We start from the raw sequence: 23,552 nt of genomic DNA, 5'->3' as shown, positions 1-23,552 counted from the left end.
ATTTAAAAAAAACACATTCTTTAAATCGTAAGAAACGAAAATATAAAAGAAATAAAACGAAATGAACACTGAAAAAATCTTCAAGAATGTGTGCGCCATTGGATTGCGGTTTGTCTTAGCTAGAGTGGGCGAAATGCGTCCCACTGTGTTGCAAACTTATGACTGCTAGCATAAAATAGAAGGAAATTAATTTGTTAAACAGAGAATGGGAACGGGGTCCATAAAAAAGAACACAGTACTTACGGATAAAGAAATTATGACCCAGATACAAATTATTCTATTATAATTAGAAACAAATAATATTTTTGAAATAAATAATGCCTATTTTATTAATTATTTAATTGGTTTAGAGATGTGTGGCATTGGAGTGCACATTTTTAATCAGCTGACTCGATTTCGCTTGCATTTAAATCACAATTTTCCTCTTCGGACATGAGTCGACTCTTTCCTCCTCCCTCTCCAGAAGTCACCAAATCCGCCGAACTTAGTTGAACGTGGGTCATTGGCCTTCAAGCGTCAGGATTACATAGGATCCTTCCGCTATTTCAAGAGTGACCCAACCTCGGAGACCTGCTGATGTTCGCTCTGTGATAGGACATTGTTTTCTCTGGATAGGAGATCGAACAGTGCCGTCGTTCCTCTAAAAGGGCTCTGAAGCACTACAGTCGGTGTCAGAATGCCCCACTTGGAAGGGTCATTCTGAAACTGGATCAACGCGACTTTAAAAACGTGCTTGTGCTAGGTGCTTGTAAAAAATGGAAGCTGTTTTTAGTCGAAGGACATTAGTCCCAACTTGGAGGAAATGTTTCTGCACACAATTTTATATACAAACAGATTCCTTAGTTGCCTTGCAGTCTGTTCCTAGCTCATAAAGGCAGGTTTTAAGATGTACAACACCGTGCAGCTCCTATAAATTGTATCTGGAGAGGACCTGCTGGAGGCCTACTTTGACAAGAAGGCCTACAAAGACTTGGACAAACTTCGAATGGAATCGAATCTCAGGATGGGAGATCTGAACAGTGCCGCCGTTCCTTTGAGATGGATCTGAAGCCAACAGTCGATGTCAAAATGCGCTACTTGGAAGGGTCGTTATGAAACTGAATCAACGCGACCCAAGACTTTATAGGGATGGTTTAAGTCCCCTCAATGCGGCCTATATGGTTGATGAATGCCATCCAGTAGTCTTAAGTATTCTTGCGACCTACTACCATTTCATTGGAGATTACCAACTGGTCTTAAATTTGGCTCAAATTCGCATTGGCTTCATCGAAACTGCGCAGCTGAAATCGCACAGTTGTTATAAGGTGGCCAGAGTCACCATGGAAGTGTTGAATTCGACTTCGCCAAGACATGCTATCAGAATCCAGTGAGTTCCGCACCTGAAGGCTAAGTTCTGTCCCAAATAGGGCTGGACCAAATCCACTTGAGGGACGGGGTAATGGATAAGGACATGGCCTCAAAGTAGTCTGGCAGTCTAGTCTTGAAACATTGGGGTCTTGGGCTCATCCCATTCGGGTTTTGGATGGGCTGGGATTTGCTTGGCTTCCTCATTAATGATCAAGGCCAGATCGATGCAACTGCTCAGGACTGCGCTGGAGAATCTATAAATGTATAATAAATTATGAATATAATTAAATTTGTAACTACTTCACACAACAAAAATTAATTGTTAAAATTCACCAATACGGATAAAATAGTTAAATTAGTTATATTAAAAAAAAATGTGGGCCCCAGACAGACTTTAGCTTTGTGGCCGTTTCTGGGAGTTAGAGTGGGCGTGGCACTCCGGTAAACAAACTTGCGTGTATGCTGTGTGCATAATCCCAACCCTCTAGCTTTTAAAGTTTCCGATATCTCAGCGTTCATACGGTCTGACTTTCGGACAGAGAGACAGAGGATAACTAAGTACGTACAGATGAAGAAATTCCAACCCAGATACAAAAAGGGTTATCATTTGTTCTATTATGATTAAAAAAATTAAATTAAATTGTTTCTGGAATTGCGTTGGAGAATCTAGAAATTTATAATAAGTATTTTAAGTAACTACTACACACAAAAAAATGTAAATGTTTAAATTTATTAATACATATTGTGAACATTTATTGTGACGAGCAGGTTAAGGTGGCAAACGCGTCGAATTTCTCATTTGTCGTCGACAATGTATTTATGTATGTAAGTATTATGTATTATTTAGGGTCATGTAGTCTGTTCGTAAGATTGTTTTAAGTAAAAAGGTGTTTCCAGCCTTTTCAAATATTTTCGGAAAACCAAGTATATAGACGTATGTATGTATTTTTTTCTAACCTTAAAAGCCGAAGTCCTTGTTGCCAGTGCTTTACCAACTAAGTTAGTCAAGTTTTGTAAACCTTCTATCTGTAATAATAATAATAATAATGTATTTTTTTCTTCTAACTTTTGTACCTTTCTTGAAAAAATAAAAATAATATTTTAGTCAGGGGTCAAAATGCTATGCTAAGCAGTATTTGTAATTTTGACTACTTCCTATTGCTACGGGAGTAATTTCTTTAAAGGCTGAAACAAAGCATTTTTGAAATGCTACAAACAGAATACTATAAGAAGCCGTGGCAATATTTTAAACTATATCTGTTTTGTTATTAAATTTTTTGAATTTAGTGCTAATCATTTTTTAAGCGTACTAAAATTTTTGGTCGAGTTTCAGACCTTGCGAAACGTCTTCAAAGATTCTTCGAAAATTACTCATACGACATGTATACCATCCATAACGTTTTCAAATAGATCGATTTCCCCTCCCCAACTTTGTCTCGGTCAATATTCAGCAAGCCGAAGCTTGTATACGCTTGTAGTTATAATAATTAAATTTAAAAATATAAAAAAATGATATTCCCAATAGTATAAGATAATATGTCAAAAAACACCGAAGCTTTAATTTGTTTCATATTATTTTCCCACCAATTTTCCGATCGTTCCTATGGCAGCTATATGATATAGTCGTCCGATTTTGATAAAATTAAGATTATTAGATTCGTCGGAAAGTATGTAACAGGCAAAAGGAAGCGTTTCCGACCCCATAAAGTATATATATTCTTGATCAGGATCACTAGCAGAGTCGATCTAGCCATGTCCGTCTGTCCGCCTGTCCGCCTGTCCGTCTGTCCGGATGAACGCTGAGATCTCGGAAACTATAAGAGCTAGGCTATTGAGATTTGGCGTGCAGACTCCTGAGCTTCTTATGCAGCGCAAGTTTGTTTCAGCAATGTGCCACGCCCACTCTAACGCCCACAAACCGCCCAAAACTGTGGCTTCTACAGAAATACTGAAATGTATTGCTCTTATCAAAACCTATCGATTGACCCAAAAAAGTTTGACACGCCCACCTTAACGCCCACAAATCCCCCAAACCTGTAACGTCCACAATTTTCATGCTGGATAAAAAATTTTAGCTTAAATGTATTGGTCTCGTCAATACCTATCGATTGATCGAAAAAAAATTTTCCACGCCCACTCTAACGCCCATAACGCTTAAATCGGTCTACCGCCGGTAGGTGGCGCATTTTAATCTCGCTTTGCTGCTTGCATATCTTCATTTCCCTTTGGTCCCTTTAGCTGAGTAACGGGTATCTGATAGTCGAGGTACTCGACTATAGCGTTCTTCCTTGTTTTTTTCCCGATTATTCCTTATTTTTATAAGATATAGTTGTCCGATCCGGCTGATTCCGACATATATACTACCTGCAAAAGACAGAAGACTTTTGGTAAAGTTTCAGCCCGATAGCTTTAAAACTGAGGAACAATTTTGGGTAGAAACGGACGGACAGACGGACGGATGGACATGGCTAGATGAACTCATCTAGTGATGCTGATCAAGAATATGTATACTTTATGGGGTCGGAAACGTCTCCATCACTGCGTTGCAAACTTCTGACTGAAATCATAATACCCTCTGATAAAGTATAAAAATGACCATACAATGTTGACCGCCCCAGTGTACAGGGTAACAATTTTCGAAAACTAATCTTACCCTTGAGTTCAAGGCATTTTCCTGATGTCGCGCTTTTCTGTCTTGTTCTTAGATGAAGCCATCTGGGCGTACTTCCCGAGCTACCCAGGATCACATCGAAGATAGAGAAGGACTTTTTGGTAAGCTTCAGCTTCCCAAATAGGTCCTAAAGAATAATACATTAGAATTATATTTTATTCAAAATCTTATTTAGTTTAGTACAATTAGGGGCTTACCTGGCTGCAATGTTATTGTTGTCTGTGAGCTGGATATCAGGCAGTCATAATAGCTCAGATATTCGGCGATAATGGACTTGTAGGGCACTACAACTTCATAGCCGCCGAATTTTCGTCTCTTTAGCCTCGTGGAAGCTTTCAAGTGCGAAACTTACCGAATCCTGATAGTATGTCCTGGCGAAGTCGAATTCCTCACTTGCATGGTGACTCTGGCCACCTTACAGCAACTATGCGGTTGCAGCTGCGCAATTTCGATGAAGCCAATGCGAATTTGAGCCAGATTAAAGACCAGATCACCAGATCTCCAATGAAATAGTGGCAGGTCGCAAGAATACTTAAAACTACTGGATGGGGTTCATCAAGCTTATAGGCCGCATTGAGAAGACTTAAACCCTCCCTATAGAGACGTGGGTCGCGTTGATTCAGTATCAGAATGACCCTTCCAAGTAGGGCATTCTGACATCGACTGTTGGCTCCAGAGCCATCTCAAAGGAACGGCGGCACTGTTCAGATCTCCCATCCTGAAGCGTTGCCATTCGAAGTTTGCACAAGACTTTGTAGGCCTTGTTGGCGAAATAGACCGCCAGCAGGTCCTGAGTAGATACTATTTATATGAGTTGCGCGGTGTAGTACATCTTAAGACCTGCCTTTATGAGCTAGGAACAGATTGCAAGGCAGCTAAGGAATGTATTTATATATATAATTCCAAATCCGATTCCCTTTAACCCAATAACTTACCGCGTCTTGAATGAAAGTGTGGAGTAACATTTCCTCCAAACTGGGACAAATGTCCTTCGCCCTAAAAACCGCACCTGTTTTTTACAAGCACCTATCACCAGCACGTTTAATGGAACACAGATTTTTTTTTTGACAAGTAAAATTAGGGTTGATTAATACTATAAAAATACAACCTTTTAAAGGGTTGCTAAGATATACAAATATCGTATCATTTTTAGACTCTTAAAAAAGAGTGAACTGTTTTCCAACTATACTAACGTTCACTTTATTACTTATTACAAAAAGTTTTAGTTGATGACAAACTTGTAAGTGTTATTCTTTTTCTTAAAAAATATTGTACAATCATTTTTTTTGTCACCAAATTAATGATGCATAGTTTTGGGCCTTCAAGGTAAGCATGAAATGTTTTTTGGTTTGAACTGGATGGGGTTCCACTTTTTATCGCTCAATAATTATAGCTCAAAGTGTTAGCTATTTAAAGTTGAAGAATCTCTGGGCCTATATAATTTGAAATTAACAAAAAATCGTTAAAGCCAATTTTGAGAAAATAGACAAAGAAGGAAAAAGATAAAAACTTTTTGCTATAACTTTAACTCTATGGTATTTCGAGAATTTAAGCAAAGGCAGCGTTATTAGCATATTGAATTATATTTTCAGCGACATATAGCACGTATTTGTTTTAAAATTTTTGTAAAGTGCTGCGAGGAAAGTGGCCTTAGTGGAATAAGTTTTAAATTATTTATGTTTTAGCGCCTAAGCGAAAGGGGGGAGGGGGACAGACCTGTGTCCCCCGCGAAAACACCACACACAGTTGAAATATGTTGATACTACAATGATTTTACTTATTGATATACACGCAAAACGGAATAAAACCATTTTTAACATTAAAAGCGGCGGAGACTTCTTAATTACGAAGGCGATGGTTCGCCTGAATATCCACGTTCAAAATTTTATGGACTTGGGATTGACCAATTTCTATAAACATCTAAAGGATACAGACGTTCGATTTAAAAAAAACACATTCTTTAAATCGTAAGAAACGAAAATATAAAAGAAATAAAACGAAATGAACACTGAAAAAATCTTCAAGAATGTGTGCGCCATTGGATTGCGGTTTGTCTTAGCTAGAGTGGGCGAAATGCGTCCCACTGTGTTGCAAACTTATGACTGCTAGCATAAAATAGAAGGAAATTAATTTGTTAAACAGAGAATGGGAACGGGGTCCATAAAAAAGAACACAGTACTTACGGATGAAGAAATTATGACCCAGATACAAATTATTCTATTATAATTAGAAACAAATAATATTTTTGAAATAAATAATGCCTATTTTATTAATTATTTAATTGGTTTAGAGATGTGTGGCATTGGAGTGCACATTTTTAATCAGCTGACTCGATTTCGCTTGCATTTAAATCACAATTTTCCTCTTCGGACATGAGTCGACTCTTTCCTCCTCCCTCTCCAGAAGTCACCAAATCCGCCGAACTTAGTTGAACGTGGGTCATTGGCCTTCAAGCGTCAGGATTACATAGGATCCTTTCGCTATTTCAAGAGTGACCCAACCTCGGAGACCTGCTGATGTTCGCTCTGTGATAGGACATTGTTTTCTCTGGATAGGAGATCGAACAGTGCCGTCGTTCCTTTAAAAGGGCTCTGAAGCACTACAGTCGGTGTCAGAATGCCCCACTTGGAAGGGTCATTCTGAAACTGGATCAACGCGACTTTAAAAACGTGCTTGTGCTAGGTGCTTGTAAAAAATGGAAGCTGTTTTTAGTCGAAGGACATTAGTCCCAACTTGGAGGAAATGTTTCTGCACACAATTTTATATACAAACAGATTCCTTAGTTGCCTTGCAGTCTGTTCCTAGCTCATAAAGGCAGGTTTTAAGATGTACAACACCGTGCAGCTCCTATAAATTGTATCTGGAGAGGACCTGCTGGAGGCCTACTTTGACAAGAAGGCCTACAAAGACTTGGACAAACTTCGAATGGAATCGAATCTCAGGATGGGAGATCTGAACAGTGCCGCCGTTCCTTTGAGATGGATCTGAAGCCAACAGTCGATGTCAAAATGCGCTACTTGGAAGGGTCGTTATGAAACTGAATCAACGCGACCCAAGACTTTATAGGGATGGTTTAAGTCCCCTCAATGCGGCCTATAAGGTTGATGAATGCCATCCAGTAGTCTTAAGTATTCTTGCGACCTACTACCATTTCATTGGAGATTACCAACTGGTCTTAAATTTGGCTCAAATTCGCATTGGCTTCATCGAAACTGCGCAGCTGAAATCGCACAGTTGTTATAAGGTGGCCAGAGTCACCATGGAAGTGTTGAATTCGACTTCGCCAAGACATGCTATCAGAATCCAGTGAGTTCCGCACCTGAAGGCTAAGTTCTGTCCCAAATAGGGCTGGACCAAATCCACTTGAGGGACGGGGTAATGGATAAGGACATGGCCTCAAAGTAGTCTGGCAGTCTAGTCTTGAAACATTGGGGTCTTGGGCTCATCCCATTCGGGTTTTGGATGGGCTGGGATTTGCTTGGCTTCCTCATTAATGATCAAGGCCAGATCGATGCAACTGCTCAGGACTGCGCTGGAGAATCTATAAATGTATAATAAATTATGAATATAATTAAATTTGTAACTACTTCACACAACAAAAATTAATTGTTAAAATTCACCAATACGGATAAAATAGTTAAATTAGTTATATTAAAAAAAAATGTGGGCCCCAGACAGACTTTAGCTTTGTGGCCGTTTCTGGGAGTTAGAGTGGGCGTGGCACTCCGGTAAACAAACTTGCGTGTATGCTGTCTGCATAATCCCAACCCTCTAGCTTTTAAAGTTTCCGATATCTCAGCGTTCATACGGTCTGACTTTCGGACAGAGAGACAGAGGATAACTAAGTACGTACAGATGAAGAAATTCCAACCCAGATACAAAAAGGGTTATCATTTGTTCTATTATGATTAAAAAAATTAAATTAAATTGTTTCTGGAATTGCGTTGGAGAATCTAGAAATTTATAATAAGTATTTTAAGTAACTACTACACACAAAAAAATGTAAATGTTTAAATTTATTAATACATATTGTGAACATTTATTGTGACGAGCAGGTTAAGGTGGCAAACGCGTCGAATTTCTCATTTGTCGTCGACAATGTATTTATGTATGTAAGTATTATGTATTATTTAGGGTCATGTAGTCTGTTCGTAAGATTGTTTTAAGTAAAAAGGTGTTTCCAGCCTTTTCAAATATTTTCGGAAAACCAAGTATATAGACGTATGTATGTATTTTTTTCTAACCTTAAAAGCCGAAGTCCTTGTTGCCAGTGCTTTACCAACTAAGTTAGTCTAGTTTTGTAAACCTTCTATCTGTAATAATAATAATAATAATGTATTTTTTTCTTCTAACTTTTGTACCTTTCTTGAAAAAATAAAAATAATATTTTAGTCAGAGGTCAAAATGCTATGCTAAGCAGTATTTGTAATTTTGACTACTTCCTATTGCTACGGGAGTAATTTCTTTAAAGGCTGAAACAAAGCATTTTTGAAATGCTACAAACAGAATACTATAAGAAGCCGTGGCAATATTTTAAACTATATCTGTTTTGTTATCAAATTTTTTGAATTTAGTGCTAATCATTTTTTAAGCGTACTAAAATTTTTGGTCGAGTTTCAGACCTTGCGAAACGTCTTCAAAGATTCTTCAAAAATTAGTCATACGACATGTATACCAGCCATAACTTTTTCAAATAGATCGATTTCCCCTCCCCAACTTTGTCTCGGTCAATATTCAGCAAGCCGAAGCTTGTATACGCTTGTAGTTATAATAATTAAATTTAAAAATATAAAAAAATGATATTCCCAATAGTATAAGATAATATGTCAAAAAACACCGAAGCTTTAATTTGTTTCATATTATTTTCCCACCAATTTTCCGATCGTTCCTATGGCAGCTATATGATATAGTCGTCCGATTTTGATAAAATTAAGATTATTAGATTCGTCGGAAAGTATGTAACAGGCAAAAGGAAGCGTTTCCGACCCCATAAAGTATATATATTCTTGATCAGGATCACTAGCCGAGTCGATCTAGCCATGTCCGTCTGTCCGCCTGTCCGCCTGTCCGCCTGTCCGTCTGTCCGGATGAACGCTGAGATCTCGGAAACTATAAGAGCTAGGCTATTGAGATTTGGCGTGCAGACTCCTGAGCTTCTTATGCAGCGCAAGTTTGTTTCAGCAATGTGCCACGCCCACTCTAACGGCCACAAACCGCCCAAAACTGTGGCTTCTACAGAAATACTGAAATGTATTGCTCTTATCAAAACCTATCGATTGACCCAAAAAAGTTTGACACGCCCACCTTAACGCCCACAAATCCCCCAAACCTGTAACGTCCACAATTTTCATGCTGGATAAAAAATTTTAGCTTAAATGTATTGGTCTCGTCAATACCTATCGATTGATCGAAAAAAAATTTTCCACGCCCACTCTAACGCCCATAACGCTTAAATCGGTCTACCGCCGGTAGGTGGCGCATTTTAATCTCGCTTTGCTGCTTGCATATCTTCATTTCCCTTTGTCCCTTTAGCTGAGTAACGGGTATCTGATAGTCGAGGTACTCGACTATAGCGTTCTTCCTTGTTTTTTTCCCGATTATTCCTTATTTTTATAAGATATAGTTGTCCGATCCGGCTGATTCCGACATATATACTACCTGCAAAAGACAGAAGACTTTTGGTAAAGTTTCAGCCCGATAGCTTTAAAACTGAGGGACAATTTTGGGTAGAAACGGACGGACAGACGGACGGATGGACATGGCTAGATGGACTCATCTAGTGATGCTGATCAAGAATATGTATACTTTATGGGGTCGGAAACGTCTCCATCACTGCGTTGCAAACTTCTGACTGAAATCATAATACCCTCTGATAAAGTATAAAAATGACCATACAATGTTGACCGCCCCAGTGTACAGGGTAACAATTTTCGAAAACTAATCTTACCCTTGAGTTCAAGGCATTTTCCTGATGTCGCGCTTTTCTGTCTTGTTCTTAGATGAAGCCATCTGGGCGTACTTCCCGAGCTACCCAGGATCACATCGAAGATAGAGAAGGACTTTTTGGTAAGCTTCAGCTTCCCAAATAGGTCCTAAAGAATAATACATTAGAATTATATTTTATTCAAAATCTTATTTAGTTTAGTACAATTAGGGGCTTACCTGGCTGCAATGTTATTGTTGTCTGTGAGCTGGATATCAGGCAGTCATAATAGCTCAGATATTCGGCGATAATGGACTTGTAGGGCACTACAACTTCATAGCCGCCGAATTTTCGTCTCTTTAGCCTCGTGGAAGCTTTCAAGTGCGAAACTTACCGAATCCTGATAGTATGTCCTGGCGAAGTCGAATTCCTCACTTGCATGGTGACTCTGGCCACCTTACAGCAACTATGCGGTTGCAGCTGCGCAATTTCGATGAAGCCAATGCGAATTTGAGCCAGATTAAAGACCAGATCACCAGATCTCCAATGAAATAGTGGCAGGTCGCAAGAATACTTAAAACTACTGGATGGGGTTCATCAAGCTTATAGGCCGCATTGAGAAGACTTAAACCCTCCCTATAGAGACGTGGGTCGCGTTGATTCAGTATCAGAATGACCCTTCCAAGTAGGGCATTCTGACATCGACTGTTGGCTCCAGAGCCATCTCAAAGGAACGGCGGCACTGCTCAGATCTCCCATCCTGAAGCGTTGCCATTCGAAGTTTGCACAAGACTTTGTAGGCCTTGTTGGCGAAATAGACCGCCAGCAGGTCCTGAGTAGATACTATTTATATGAGTTGCGCGGTGTAGTACATCTTAAGACCTGCCTTTATGAGCTAGGAACAGATTGCAAGGCAGCTAAGGAATGTATTTATATATATAATTCCAAATCCGATTCCCTTTAACCCAATAACTTACCGCGTCTTGAATGAAAGTGTGGAGTAACATTTCCTCCAAACTGGGACAAATGTCCTTCGCCCTAAAAACCGCACCTATTTTTTACAAGCACCTATCACCAGCACGTTTAATGGAACACAGATTTTTTTTTTGACAAGTAAAATTAGGGTTGATTAATACTATAAAAATACAACCTTTTAAAGGGTTGCTAAGATATACAAATATCGTATCATTTTTAGACTCTTAAAAAAGAGTGAACTGTTTTCCAACTATACTAACGTTCACTTTATTACTTATTACAAAAAGTTTTAGTTGATGACAAACTTGTAAGTGTTATTCTTTTACTTAAAAAATATTGTACAATCATTTTTTTTGTCACCAAATTAATGATGCATAGTTTTGGGCCTTCAAGGTAAGCATGAAATGTTTTTTGGTTTGAACTGGATGGGGTTCCACTTTTTATCCCTCAATAATTATAGCTCAAAGTGTTAGCTATTTAAAGTTGAAGAATCTCTGGGCCTATATAATTTGAAATTAACAAAAAATCGTTAAAGCCAATTTTGAGAAAATAGACAAAGAAGGAAAAAGATAAAAACTTTTTGCTATAACTTTAACTCTATGGTATTTCGAGAATTTAAGCAAAGGCAGCGTTATTAGCATATTGAATTATATTTTCAGCGACATATAGCACGTATTTGTTTTAAAATTTTTGTAAAGTGCTGCGAGGAAAGTGGCCTTAGTGGAATAAGTTTTAAATTATTTATGTTTTAGCGCCTAAGCGAAAGGGGGGAGGGGGACAGACCTGTGTCCCCCGCGAAAACACCACACACAGTTGAAATATGTTGATACTACAATGATTTTACTTATTGATATACACGCAAACGGAATAAAACCATTTTTAACATTAAAAGCGGCGGAGACTTCTTAATTACGAAGGCGATGGTTCGCCTGAATATCCACGTTCAAAATTTTATGGACTTGGGATTGACCAATTTCTATAAACATCTAAAGGATACAGACGTTCGATTTAAAAAAAACACATTCTTTAAATCGTAAGAAACGAAAATATAAAAGAAATAAAACGAAATGAACACTGAAAAAATCTTCAAGAATGTGTGCGCCATTGGATTGCGGTTTGTCTTAGCTAGAGTGGGCGAAATGCGTCCCACTGTGTTGCAAACTTATGACTGCTAGCATAAAATAGAAGGAAATTAATTTGTTAAACAGAGAATGGGAACGGGGTCCATAAAAAAGAACACAGTACTTACGGATGAAGAAATTATGACCCAGATACAAATTATTCTATTATAATTAGAAACAAATAATATTTTTGAAATAAATAATGCCTATTTTATTAATTATTTAATTGGTTTAGAGATGTGTGGCATTGGAGTGCACATTTTTAATCAGCTGACTCGATTTCGCTTGCATTTAAATCACAATTTTCCTCTTCGGACATGAGTCGACTCTTTCCTCCTCCCTCTCCAGAAGTCACCAAATCCGCCGAACTTAGTTGAACGTGGGTCATTGGCCTTCAAGCGTCAGGATTACATAGGATCCTTCCGCTATTTCAAGAGTGACCCAACCTCGGAGACCTGCTGATGTTCGCTCTGTGATAGGACATTGTTTTCTCTGGATAGGAGATCGAACAGTGCCGTCGTTCCTTTAAAAGGGCTCTGAAGCACTACAGTCGGTGTCAGAATGCCCCACTTGGAAGGGTCATTGTGAAACTGGATCAACGCGACTTTAAAAACGTGCTTGTGCTAGGTGCTTGTAAAAAATGGAAGCTGTTTTTAGTCGAAGGACATTAGTCCCAACTTGGAGGAAATGTTTCTGCACACAATTTTATATACAAACAGATTCCTTAGTTGCCTTGCAGTCTGTTCCTAGCTCATAAAGGCAGGTTTTAAGATGTACAACACCGTGCAGCTCCTATAAATTGTATCTGGAGAGGACCTGCTGGAGGCCTACTTTGACAAGAAGGCCTACAAAGACTTGGACAAACTTCGAATGGAATCGAATCTCAGGATGGGAGATCTGAACAGTGCCGCCGTTCCTTTGAGATGGATCTGAAGCCAACAGTCGATGTCAAAATGCGCTACTTGGAAGGGTCGTTGTGAAACTGAATCAACGCGACCCAAGACTTTATAGGGATGGTTTAAGTCCCCTCAATGCGGCCTATAAGGTTGATGAATGCCATCCAGTAGTCTTAAGTATTCTTGCGACCTACTACCATTTCATTGGAGATTACCAACTGGTCTTAAATTTGGCTCAAATTCGCATTGGCTTTATCGAAACTGCGCAGCTGAAATCGCACAGTTGTTATAAGGTGGCCAGAGTCACCATGGAAGTGTTGAATTCGACTTCGCCAAGACATGCTATCAGAATCCAGTGAGTTCCGCACCTGAAGGCTAAGTTCTGTCCCAAATAGGGCTGGACCAAATCCACTTGAGGGACGGGGTAATGGATAAGGACATGGCCTCAAAGTAGTCTGGCAGTCTAGTCTTGAAACATTGGGGTCTTGGGCTCATCCCATTCGGGTTTTGGATGGGCTGGGATTTGCTTGGCTTCCTCATTAATGATCAAGGCCAGATCGATGCAACTGCTCAGGACTGCGCTGGAGAATCTATAAATGTATAATAAATTATGAATATAATTAAATTTGTAACTACTTCACACAACAAAAATTAATTGTTAAAATTCACCAATACGGATAAAATAGTTAAATTAGTTATATTAAAAAAAAATGTGGGCCCCAGACAGACTTTAGCTTTGTGGCCGTTTCTGGGAGTTAGAGTGGGCGTGGCACTCCGGTAAACAAACTTGCGTGTATGCTGTGTGCATAATCCCAACCCTCTAGCTTTTAAAGTTTCCGATATCTCAGCGTTCATACGGTCTGACTTTCGGACAGAGAGACAGAGGATAACTAAGTACGTACAGATGAAGAAATTCCAACCCAGATACAAAAAGGGTTATCATTTGTTCTATTATGATTAAAAAAATTAAATTAAATTGTTTCTGGAATTGCGTTGGAGAATCTAGAAATTTATAATAAGTATTTTAAGTAACTACTACACACAAAAAAATGTAAATGTTTAAATTTATTAATACATATTGTGAACATTTATTGTGACGAGCAGGTTAAGGTGGCAAACGCGTCGAATTTCTCATTTGTCGTCGACAATGTATTTATGTATGTAAGTATTATGTATTATTTAGGGTCATGTAGTCTGTTCGTAAGATTGTTTTAAGTAAAAAGGTGTTTCCAGCCTTTTCGAATATTTTCGGAAAACCAAGTATATAGACGTATGTATGTATTTTTTTCTAACCTTAAAAGCCGAAGTCCTTGTTGCCAGTGCTTTACCAACTAAGTTAGTCTAGTTTTGTAAACCTTCTATCTGTAATAATAATAATAATAATGTATTTTTTTCTTCTAACTTTTGTACCTTTCTTGAAAAAATAAAAATAATATTTTAGTCAGGGGTCAAAATGCTATGCTAAGCAGTATTTGTAATTTTGACTACTTCCTATTGCTACGGGAGTAATTTCTTTAAAGGCTGAAACAAAGCATTTTTGAAATGCTACAAACAGAGTACTATAAGAAGCCGTGGCAATATTTTAAACTATATCTGTTTTGTTATCAAATTTTTTGAATTTAGTGCTAATCATTTTTTAAGCGTACTAAAATTTTTGGTCGAGTTTCAGACCTTGCGAAACGTCTTCAAAGATTCTTCGAAAATTACTCATACGACATGTATACCATCCATAACGTTTTCAAATAGATCGATTTCCCCTCCCCAACTTTGTCTCGGTCAATATTCAGCAAGCCGAAGCTTGTATACGCTTGTAGTTATAATAATTAAATTTAAAAATATAAAAAAATGATATTCCCAATAGTATAAGATAATATGTCAAAAAACACCGAAGCTTTAATTTGTTTCATATTATTTTCCCACCAATTTTCCGATCGTTCCTATGGCAGCTATATGATATAGTCGTCCGATTTTGATAAAATTAAGATTATTAGATTCGTCGGAAAGTATGTAACAGGCAAAAGGAAGCGTTTCCGACCCCATAAAGTATATATATTCTTGATCAGGATCACTAGCCGAGTCGATCTAGCCATGTCCGCCTGTCCGCCTGTCCGTCTGTCCGGATGAACGCTGAGCTCTCGGAAACTATAAGAGCTAGGCTATTGAGATTTGGCGTGCAGACTCCTGAGCTTCTTATTCAGCGCAAGTTTGTTTCAGCAATGTGCCACGCCCACTCTAACGCCCACAAACCGCCCAAAACTGTGGCTTCTACAGAAATACTGAAATGTATTGCTCTTATCAAAACCTATCGATTGACCCAAAAAAGTTTGACACGCCCACCTTAACGCCCACAAATCCCCCAAACCTGTAACGTCCACAATTTTCATGCTGGATAAAAAATTTTAGCTTAAATGTATTGGTCTCGTCAATACCTATCGATTGATCGAAAAAAAATTTTCCACGCCCACTCTAACGCCCATAACGCTTAAATCGGTCTACCGCCGGTAGGTGGCGCATTTTAATCTCGCTTTGCTGCTTGCATATCTTCATTTCCCTTTGGTCCCTTTAGCTGAGTAACGGGTATCTGATAGTCGAGGTACTCGACTATAGCGTTCTTCCTTGTTTTTTTCCCGATTATTCCTTATTTTTATAGGATATAGTTGTCCGATCCGGCTGATTCCGACATATATACTACCTGCAAAAGACAGAAGACTTTTGGTAAAGTTTCAGCCCGATAGCTTTAAAACTGAGGGACAATTTTGGGTAGAAACGGACGGACAGACGGACGGATGGACATGGCTAGATGGACTCATCTAGTGATGCTGATCAAGAATATGTATACTTTATGGGGTCGGAAACGTCTCCATCACTGCGTTGCAAACTTCTGACTGAAATCATAATACCCTCTGATAAAGTATAAAAATGACCATACAATGTTGACCGCCCCAGTGTACAGGGTAACAATTTTCGAAAACTAATCTTACCCTTGAGTTCAAGGCATTTTCCTGATGTCGCGCTTTTCTGTTTTGTTCTTAGATGAAGCCATCTGGGCGTACTTCCCGAGCTACCCAGGATCACATCGAAGATAGAGAAGGACTTTTTGGTAAGCTTCAGCTTCCCAAATAGGTCCTAAAGAATAATACATTAGAATTATATTTTATTCAAAATCTTATTTAGTTTAGTACAATTAGGGGCTTACCTGGCTGCAATGTTATTGTTGTCTGTGAGCTGGATATCAGGCAGTCATAATAGCTCAGATATTCGGCGATAATGGACTTGTAGGGCACTACAACTTCATAGCCGCCGAATTTTCGTCTCTTTAGCCTCGTGGAAGCTTTCAAGTGCGAAACTTACCGAATCCTGATAGTATGTCCTGGCGAAGTCGAATTCCTCACTTGCATGGTGACTCTGGCCACCTTACAGCAACTATGCGGTTGCAGCTGCGCAATTTCGATGAAGCCAATGCGAATTTGAGCCAGATTAAAGACCAGATCACCAGATCTCCAATGAAATAGTGGCAGGTCGCAAGAATACTTAAAACTACTGGATGGGGTTCATCAAGCTTATAGGCCGCATTGAGAAGACTTAAACCCTCCCTATAGAGACGTGGGTCGCGTTGATTCAGTATCAGAATGACCCTTCCAAGTAGGGCATTCTGACATCGACTGTTGGCTCCAGAGCCATCTCAAAGGAACGGCGGCACTGCTCAGATCTCCCATCCTGAAGCGTTGCCATTCGAAGTTTGCACAAGACTTTGTAGGCCTTGTTGGCGAAATAGACCGCCAGCAGGTCCTGAGTAGATACTATTTATATGAGTTGCGCGGTGTAGTACATCTTAAGACCTGCCTTTATGAGCTAGGAACAGATTGCAAGGCAGCTAAGGAATGTATTTATATATATAATTCCAAATCCGATTCCCTTTAACCCAATAACTTACCGCGTCTTGAATGAAAGTGTGGAGTAACATTTCCTCCAAACTGGGACAAATGTCCTTCGCCCTAAAAACCGCACCTACTTTTTACAAGCACCTATCACCAGCACGTTTAATGGAACACAGATTTTTTTTTTGACAAGTAAAATTAGGGTTGATTAATACTATAAAAATACAACCTTTTAAAGGGTTGCTAAGATATACAAATATCGTATCATTTTTAGACTCTTAAAAAAGAGTGAACTGTTTTCCAACTATACTAACGTTCACTTTATTACTTATTACAAAAAGTTTTAGTTGATGACAAACTTGTAAGTGTTATTCTTTTACTTAAAAAATATTGTACAATCATTTTTTTTGTCACCAAATTAATGATGCATAGTTTTGGGCCTTCAAGGTAAGCATGAAATGTTTTTTGGTTTGAACTGGATGGGGTTCCACTTTTTATCGCTCAATAATTATAGCTCAAAGTGTTAGCTATTTAAAGTTGAAGAATCTCTGGGCCTATATAATTTGAAATTAACAAAAAATCGTTAAAGCCAATTTTGAGAAAATAGACAAAGAAGGAAAAAGATAAAAACTTTTTGCTATAACTTTAACTCTATGGTATTTCGAGAATTTAAGCAAAGGCAGCGTTATTAGCATATTGAATTATATTTTCAGCGACATATAGCACGTATTTGTTTTAAAATTTTTGTAAAGTGCTGCGAGGAAAGTGGCCTTAGTGGAATAAGTTTTAAATTATTTATGTTTTAGCGCCTAAGCGAAAGGGGGGAGGGGGACAGACCTGTGTCCCCCGCGAAAACACCACACACAGTTGAAATATGTTGATACTACAATGATTTTACTTATTGATATACACGCAAACGGAATAAAACCATTTTTAACATTAAAAGCGGCGGAGACTTCTTAATTACGAAGGCGATGGTTCGCCTGAATATCCACGTTCAAAATTTTATGGACTTGGGATTGACCAATTTCTATAAACATCTAAAGGATACAGACGTTCGATTTAAAAAAAACACATTCTTTAAATCGTAAGAAACGAAAATATAAAAGAAATAAAACGAAATGAACACTGAAAAAATCTTCAAGAATGTGTGCGCCATTGGATTGCGGTTTGTCTTAGCTAGAGTGGGCGAAATGCGTCCCACTGTGTTGCAAACTTATGACTGCTAGCATAAAATAGAAGGAAATTAATTTGTTAAACAGAGAATGGGAACGGGGTCCATAAAAAAGAACACAGTACTTACGGATGAAGAAATTATGACCCAGATACAAATTATTCTATTATAATTAGAAACAAATAATATTTTTGAAATAAATAATGCCTATTTTATTAATTATTTAATTGGTTTAGAGATGTGTGGCATTGGAGTGCACATTTTTAATCAGCTGACTCGATTTCGCTTGCATTTAAATCACAATTTTCCTCTTCGGACATGAGTCGACTCTTTCCTCCTCCCTCTCCAGAAGTCACCAAATCCGCCGAACTTAGTTGAACGTGGGTCATTGGCCTTCAAGCGTCAGGATTACATAGGATCCTTCCGCTATTTCAAGAGTGACCCAACCTCGGAGACCTGCTGATGTTCGCTCTGTGATAGGACATTGTTTTCTCTGGATAGGAGATCGAACAGTGCCGTCGTTCCTTTAAAAGGGCTCTGAAGCACTACAGTCGGTGTCAGAATGCCCCACTTGGAAGGGTCATTGTGAAACTGGATCAACGCGACTTTAAAAACGTGCTTGTGCTAGGTGCTTGTAAAAAATGGAAGCTGTTTTTAGTCGAAGGACATTAGTCCCAACTTGGAGGAAATGTTTCTGCACACAATTTTATATACAAACAGATTCCTTAGTTGCCTTGCAGTCTGTTCCTAGCTCATAAAGGCAGGTTTTAAGATGTACAACACCGTGCAGCTCCTATAAATTGTATCTGGAGAGGACCTGCTGGAGGCCTACTTTGACAAGAAGGCCTACAAAGACTTGGACAAACTTCGAATGGAATCGAATCTCAGGATGGGAGATCTGAACAGTGCCGCCGTTCCTTTGAGATGGATCTGAAGCCAACAGTCGATGTCAAAATGCGCTACTTGGAAGGGTCGTTGTGAAACTGAGTCAACGCGACCCAAGACTTTATAGGGATGGTTTAAGTCCCCTCAATGCGGCCTATAAGGTTGATGAATGCCATCCAGTAGTCTTAAGTATTCTTGCGACCTACTACCATTTCATTGGAGATTACCAACTGGTCTTAAATTTGGCTCAAATTCGCATTGGCTTCATCGAAACTGCGCAGCTGAAATCGCACAGTTGTTATAAGGTGGCCAGAGTCACCATGGAAGTGTTGAATTCGACTTCGCCAAGACATGCTATCAGAATCCAGTGAGTTCCGCACCTGAAGGCTAAGTTCTGTCCCAAATAGGGCTGGACCAAATCCACTTGAGGGACGGGGTAATGGATAAGGACATGGCCTCAAAGTAGTCTGGCAGTCTAGTCTTGAAACATTGGGGTCTTGGGCTCATCCCATTCGGGTTTTGGATGGGCTGGGATTTGCTTGGCTTCCTCATTAATGATCAAGGCCAGATCGATGCAACTGCTCAGGACTGCGCTGGAGAATCTATAAATGTATAATAAATTATGAATATAATTAAATTTGTAACTACTTCACACAACAAAAATTAATTGTTAAAATTCACCAATACGGATAAAATAGTTAAATTAGTTATATTAAAAAAAAATGTGGGCCCCAGACAGACTTTAGCTTTGTGGCCGTTTCTGGGAGTTAGAGTGGGCGTGGCACTCCGGTAAACAAACTTGCGTGTATGCTGTGTGCATAATCCCAACCCTCTAGCTTTTAAAGTTTCCGATATCTCAGCGTTCATACGGTCTGACTTTCGGACAGAGAGACAGAGGATAACTAAGTACGTACAGATGAAGAAATTCCAACCCAGATACAAAAAGGGTTATCATTTGTTCTATTATGATTAAAAAAATTAAATTAAATTGTTTCTGGAATTGCGTTGGAGAATCTAGAAATTTATAATAAGTATTTTAAGTAACTACTACACACAAAAAAATGTAAATGTTTAAATTTATTAATACATATTGTGAACATTTATTGTGACGAGCAGGTTAAGGTGGCAAACGCGTCGAATTTCTCATTTGTCGTCGACAATGTATTTATGTATGTAAGTATTATGTATTATTTAGGGTCATGTAGTCTGTTCGTAAGATTGTTTTAAGTAAAAAGGTGTTTCCAGCCTTTTCAAATATTTTCGGAAAACCAAGTATATAGACGTATGTATGTATTTTTTTCTAACCTTAAAAGCCGAAGTCCTTGTTGCCAGTGCTTTACCAACTAAGTTAGTCTAGTTTTGTAAACCTTCTATCTGTAATAATAATAATAATAATGTATTTTTTTCTTCTAACTTTTGTACCTTTCTTGAAAAAATAAAAATAATATTTTAGTCAGGGGTCAAAATGCTATGCTAAGCAGTATTTGTAATTTTGACTACTTCCTATTGCTACGGGAGTAATTTCTTTAAAGGCTGAAACAAAGCATTTTTGAAATGCTACAAACAGAATACTATAAGAAGCCGTGGCAATATTTTAAACTATATCTGTTTTGTTATCAAATTTTTTGAATTTAGTGCTAATCATTTTTTAAGCGTACTAAAATTTTTGGTCGAGTTTCAGACCTTGCGAAACGTCTTCAAAGATTCTTCGAAAATTACTCATACGACATGTATACCATCCATAACGTTTTCAAATAGATCGATTTCCCCTCCCCAACTTTGTCTCGGTCAATATTCAGCAAGCCGAAGCTTGTATACGCTTGTAGTTATAATAATTAAATTTAAAAATATAAAAAAATGATATTCCCAATAGTATAAGATAATATGTCAAAAAACACCGAAGCTTTAATTTGTTTCATATTATTTTCCCACCAATTTTCCGATCGTTCCTATGGCAGCTATATGATATAGTCGTCCGATTTTGATAAAATTAAGATTATTAGATTCGTCGGAAAGTATGTAACAGGCAAAAGGAAGCGTTTCCGACCCCATAAAGTATATATATTCTTGATCAGGATCACTAGCCGAGTCGATCTAGCCATGTCCGTCTGTCCGCCTGTCCGCCTGTCCGTCTGTCCGGATGAACGCTGAGATCTCGGAAACTATAAGAGCTAGGCTATTGAGATTTGGCGTGCAGACTCCTGAGCTTCTTATGCAGCGCAAGTTTGTTTCAGCAATGTGCCACGCCCACTCTAACGCCCACAAACCGCCCAAAACTGTGGCTTCTACAGAAATACTGAAATGTATTGCTCTTATCAAAACCTATCGATTGACCCAAAAAAGTTTGACACGCCCACCTTAACGCCCACAAATCCCCCAAACCTGTAACGTCCACAATTTTCATGCTGGATAAAAAATTTTAGCTTAAATGTATTGGTCTCGTCAATACCTATCGATTGATCGAAAAAAAATTTTCCACGCCCACTCTAACGCCCATAACGCTTAAATCGGTCTACCGCCGGTAGGTGGCGCATTTTAATCTCGCTTTGCTGCTTGCATATCTTCATTTCCCTTTGGTCCCTTTAGCTGAGTAACGGGTATCTGATAGTCGAGGTACTCGACTATAGCGTTCTTCCTTGTTTTTTTCCCGATTATTCCTTATTTTTATAAGATATAGTTGTCCGATCCGGCTGATTCCGACATATATACTACCTGCAAAAGACAGAAGACTTTTGGTAAAGTTTCAGCCCGATAGCTTTAAAACTGAGGGACAATTTTGGGTAGAAACGGACGGACAGACGGACGGATGGACATGGCTAGATGGACTCATCTAGTGATGCTGATCAAGAATATGTATACTTTATGGGGTCGGAAACGTCTCCATCACTGCGTTGCAAACTTCTGACTGAAATCATAATACCCTCTGATAAAGTATAAAAATGACCATACAATGTTGACCGCCCCAGTGTACAGGGTAACAATTTTCGAAAACTAATCTTACCCTTGAGTTCAAGGCATTTTCCTGATGTCGCGCTTTTCTGTCTTGTTCTTAGATGAAGCCATCTGGGCGTACTTCCCGAGCTACCCAGGATCACATCGAAGATAGAGAAGGACTTTTTGGTAAGCTTCAGCTTCCCAAATAGGTCCTAAAGAATAATACATTAGAATTATATTTTATTCAAAATCTTATTTAGTTTAGTACAATTAGGGGCTTACCTGGCTGCAATGTTATTGTTGTCTGTGAGCTGGATATCAGGCAGTCATAATAGCTCAGATATTCGGCGATAATGGACTTGTAGGGCACTACAACTTCATAGCCGCCGAATTTTCGTCTCTTTAGCCTCGTGGAAGCTTTCAAGTGCGAAACTTACCGAATCCTGATAGTATGTCCTGGCGAAGTCGAATTCCTCACTTGCATGGTGACTCTGGCCACCTTACAGCAACTATGCGGTTGCAGCTGCGCAATTTCGATGAAGCCAATGCGAATTTGAGCCAGATTAAAGACCAGATCACCAGATCTCCAATGAAATAGTGGCAGGTCGCAAGAATACTTAAAACTACTGGATGGGGTTCATCAAGCTTATAGGCCGCATTGAGAAGACTTAAACCCTCCCTATAGAGACGTGGGTCGCGTTGATTCAGTATCAGAATGACCCTTCCAAGTAGGGCATTCTGACATCGACTGTTGGCTCCAGAGCCATCTCAAAGGAACGGCGGCACTGCTCAGATCTCCCATCCTGAAGCGTTGCCATTCGAAGTTTGCACAAGACTTTGTAGGCCTTGTTGGCGAAATAGACCGCCAGCAGGTCCTGAGTAGATACTATTTATATGAGTTGCGCGGTGTAGTACATCTTAAGACCTGCCTTTATGAGCTAGGAACAGATTGCAAGGCAGCTAAGGAATGTATTTATATATATAATTCCAAATCCGATTCCCTTTAACCCAATAACTTACCGCGTCTTGAATGAAAGTGTGGAGTAACATTTCCTCCAAACTGGGACAAATGTCCTTCGCCCTAAAAACCGCACCTACTTTTTACAAGCACCTATCACCAGCACGTTTAATGGAACACAGATTTTTTTTTTGACAAGTAAAATTAGGGTTGATTAATACTATAAAAATACAACCTTTTAAAGGGTTGCTAAGATATACAAATATCGTATCATTTTTAGACTCTTAAAAAAGAGTGAACTGTTTTCCAACTATACTAACGTTCACTTTATTACTTATTACAAAAAGTTTTAGTTGATGACAAACTTGTAAGTGTTATTCTTTTACTTAAAAAATATTGTACAATCATTTTTTTTGTCACCAAATTAATGATGCATAGTTTTGGGCCTTCAAGGTAAGCATGAAATGTTTTTTGGTTTGAACTGGATGGGGTTCCACTTTTTATCGCTCAATAATTATAGCTCAAAGTGTTAGCTATTTAAAGTTGAAGAATCTCTGGGCCTATATAATTTGAAATTAACAAAAAATCGTTAAAGCCAATTTCGAGAAAATAGACAAAGAAGGAAAAAGATAAAAACTTTTTGCTATAACTTTAACTCTATGGTATTTCGAGAATTTAAGCAAAGGCAGCGTTATTAGCATATTGAATTATATTTTCAGCGACATATAGCACGTATTTGTTTTAAAATTTTTGTAAAGTGCTGCGAGGAAAGTGGCCTTAGTGGAATAAG

General features: G+C 38.6%; 5 long non-coding RNA genes across 5 annotated transcripts; all 5 read right to left on the bottom strand.

Moving 5' to 3' along the window:
* Nucleotides 1–302: 302 nt before the first annotated feature.
* On the bottom strand, nt 303–4,639 carry LOC139353455 (uncharacterized). The gene is made up of 3 exons (XR_011604738.1): nt 4,216–4,639; nt 4,001–4,145; nt 303–1,601 (listed from the first exon to the last, which is right to left on the bottom strand). It is a non-coding gene; the product is annotated as an uncharacterized lncRNA (long non-coding RNA).
* A 1,621-nt stretch (nt 4,640–6,260) lies between these two features.
* LOC139353454 (uncharacterized) lies at nt 6,261–11,258 on the bottom strand. The gene is made up of 4 exons (XR_011604737.1): nt 10,919–11,258; nt 10,181–10,858; nt 9,966–10,110; nt 6,261–7,559 (listed from the first exon to the last, which is right to left on the bottom strand). It is a non-coding gene; the product is annotated as an uncharacterized lncRNA (long non-coding RNA).
* Nucleotides 11,259–12,224: 966 nt separating this feature from the next.
* Nucleotides 12,225–15,960, bottom strand: LOC139353399 (uncharacterized). The gene is made up of 2 exons (XR_011604687.1): nt 15,915–15,960; nt 12,225–13,523 (listed from the first exon to the last, which is right to left on the bottom strand). It is a non-coding gene; the product is annotated as an uncharacterized lncRNA (long non-coding RNA).
* LOC139353398 (uncharacterized) lies at nt 15,957–16,944 on the bottom strand. Its single transcript, XR_011604686.1, has 3 exons — nt 16,868–16,944; nt 16,130–16,807; nt 15,957–16,059 (listed from the first exon to the last, which is right to left on the bottom strand). It is a non-coding gene; the product is annotated as an uncharacterized lncRNA (long non-coding RNA).
* Nucleotides 16,945–18,173: 1,229 nt separating this feature from the next.
* LOC139353397 (uncharacterized) lies at nt 18,174–22,901 on the bottom strand. Its single transcript, XR_011604685.1, has 4 exons — nt 22,825–22,901; nt 22,087–22,764; nt 21,872–22,016; nt 18,174–19,472 (listed from the first exon to the last, which is right to left on the bottom strand). It is a non-coding gene; the product is annotated as an uncharacterized lncRNA (long non-coding RNA).
* Nucleotides 22,902–23,552: the final 651 nt, after the last annotated feature.

Source organism: Drosophila suzukii, chromosome X (genome assembly GCF_043229965.1).
Source record: "Drosophila suzukii chromosome X, CBGP_Dsuzu_IsoJpt1.0, whole genome shotgun sequence".
NCBI classification, from domain to species: Eukaryota; Metazoa; Arthropoda; class Insecta; order Diptera; family Drosophilidae; genus Drosophila; species Drosophila suzukii.
Note: the sequence above shows the minus strand (reverse complement) of the source record. Positions and strands in the feature narration are given on the sequence as shown.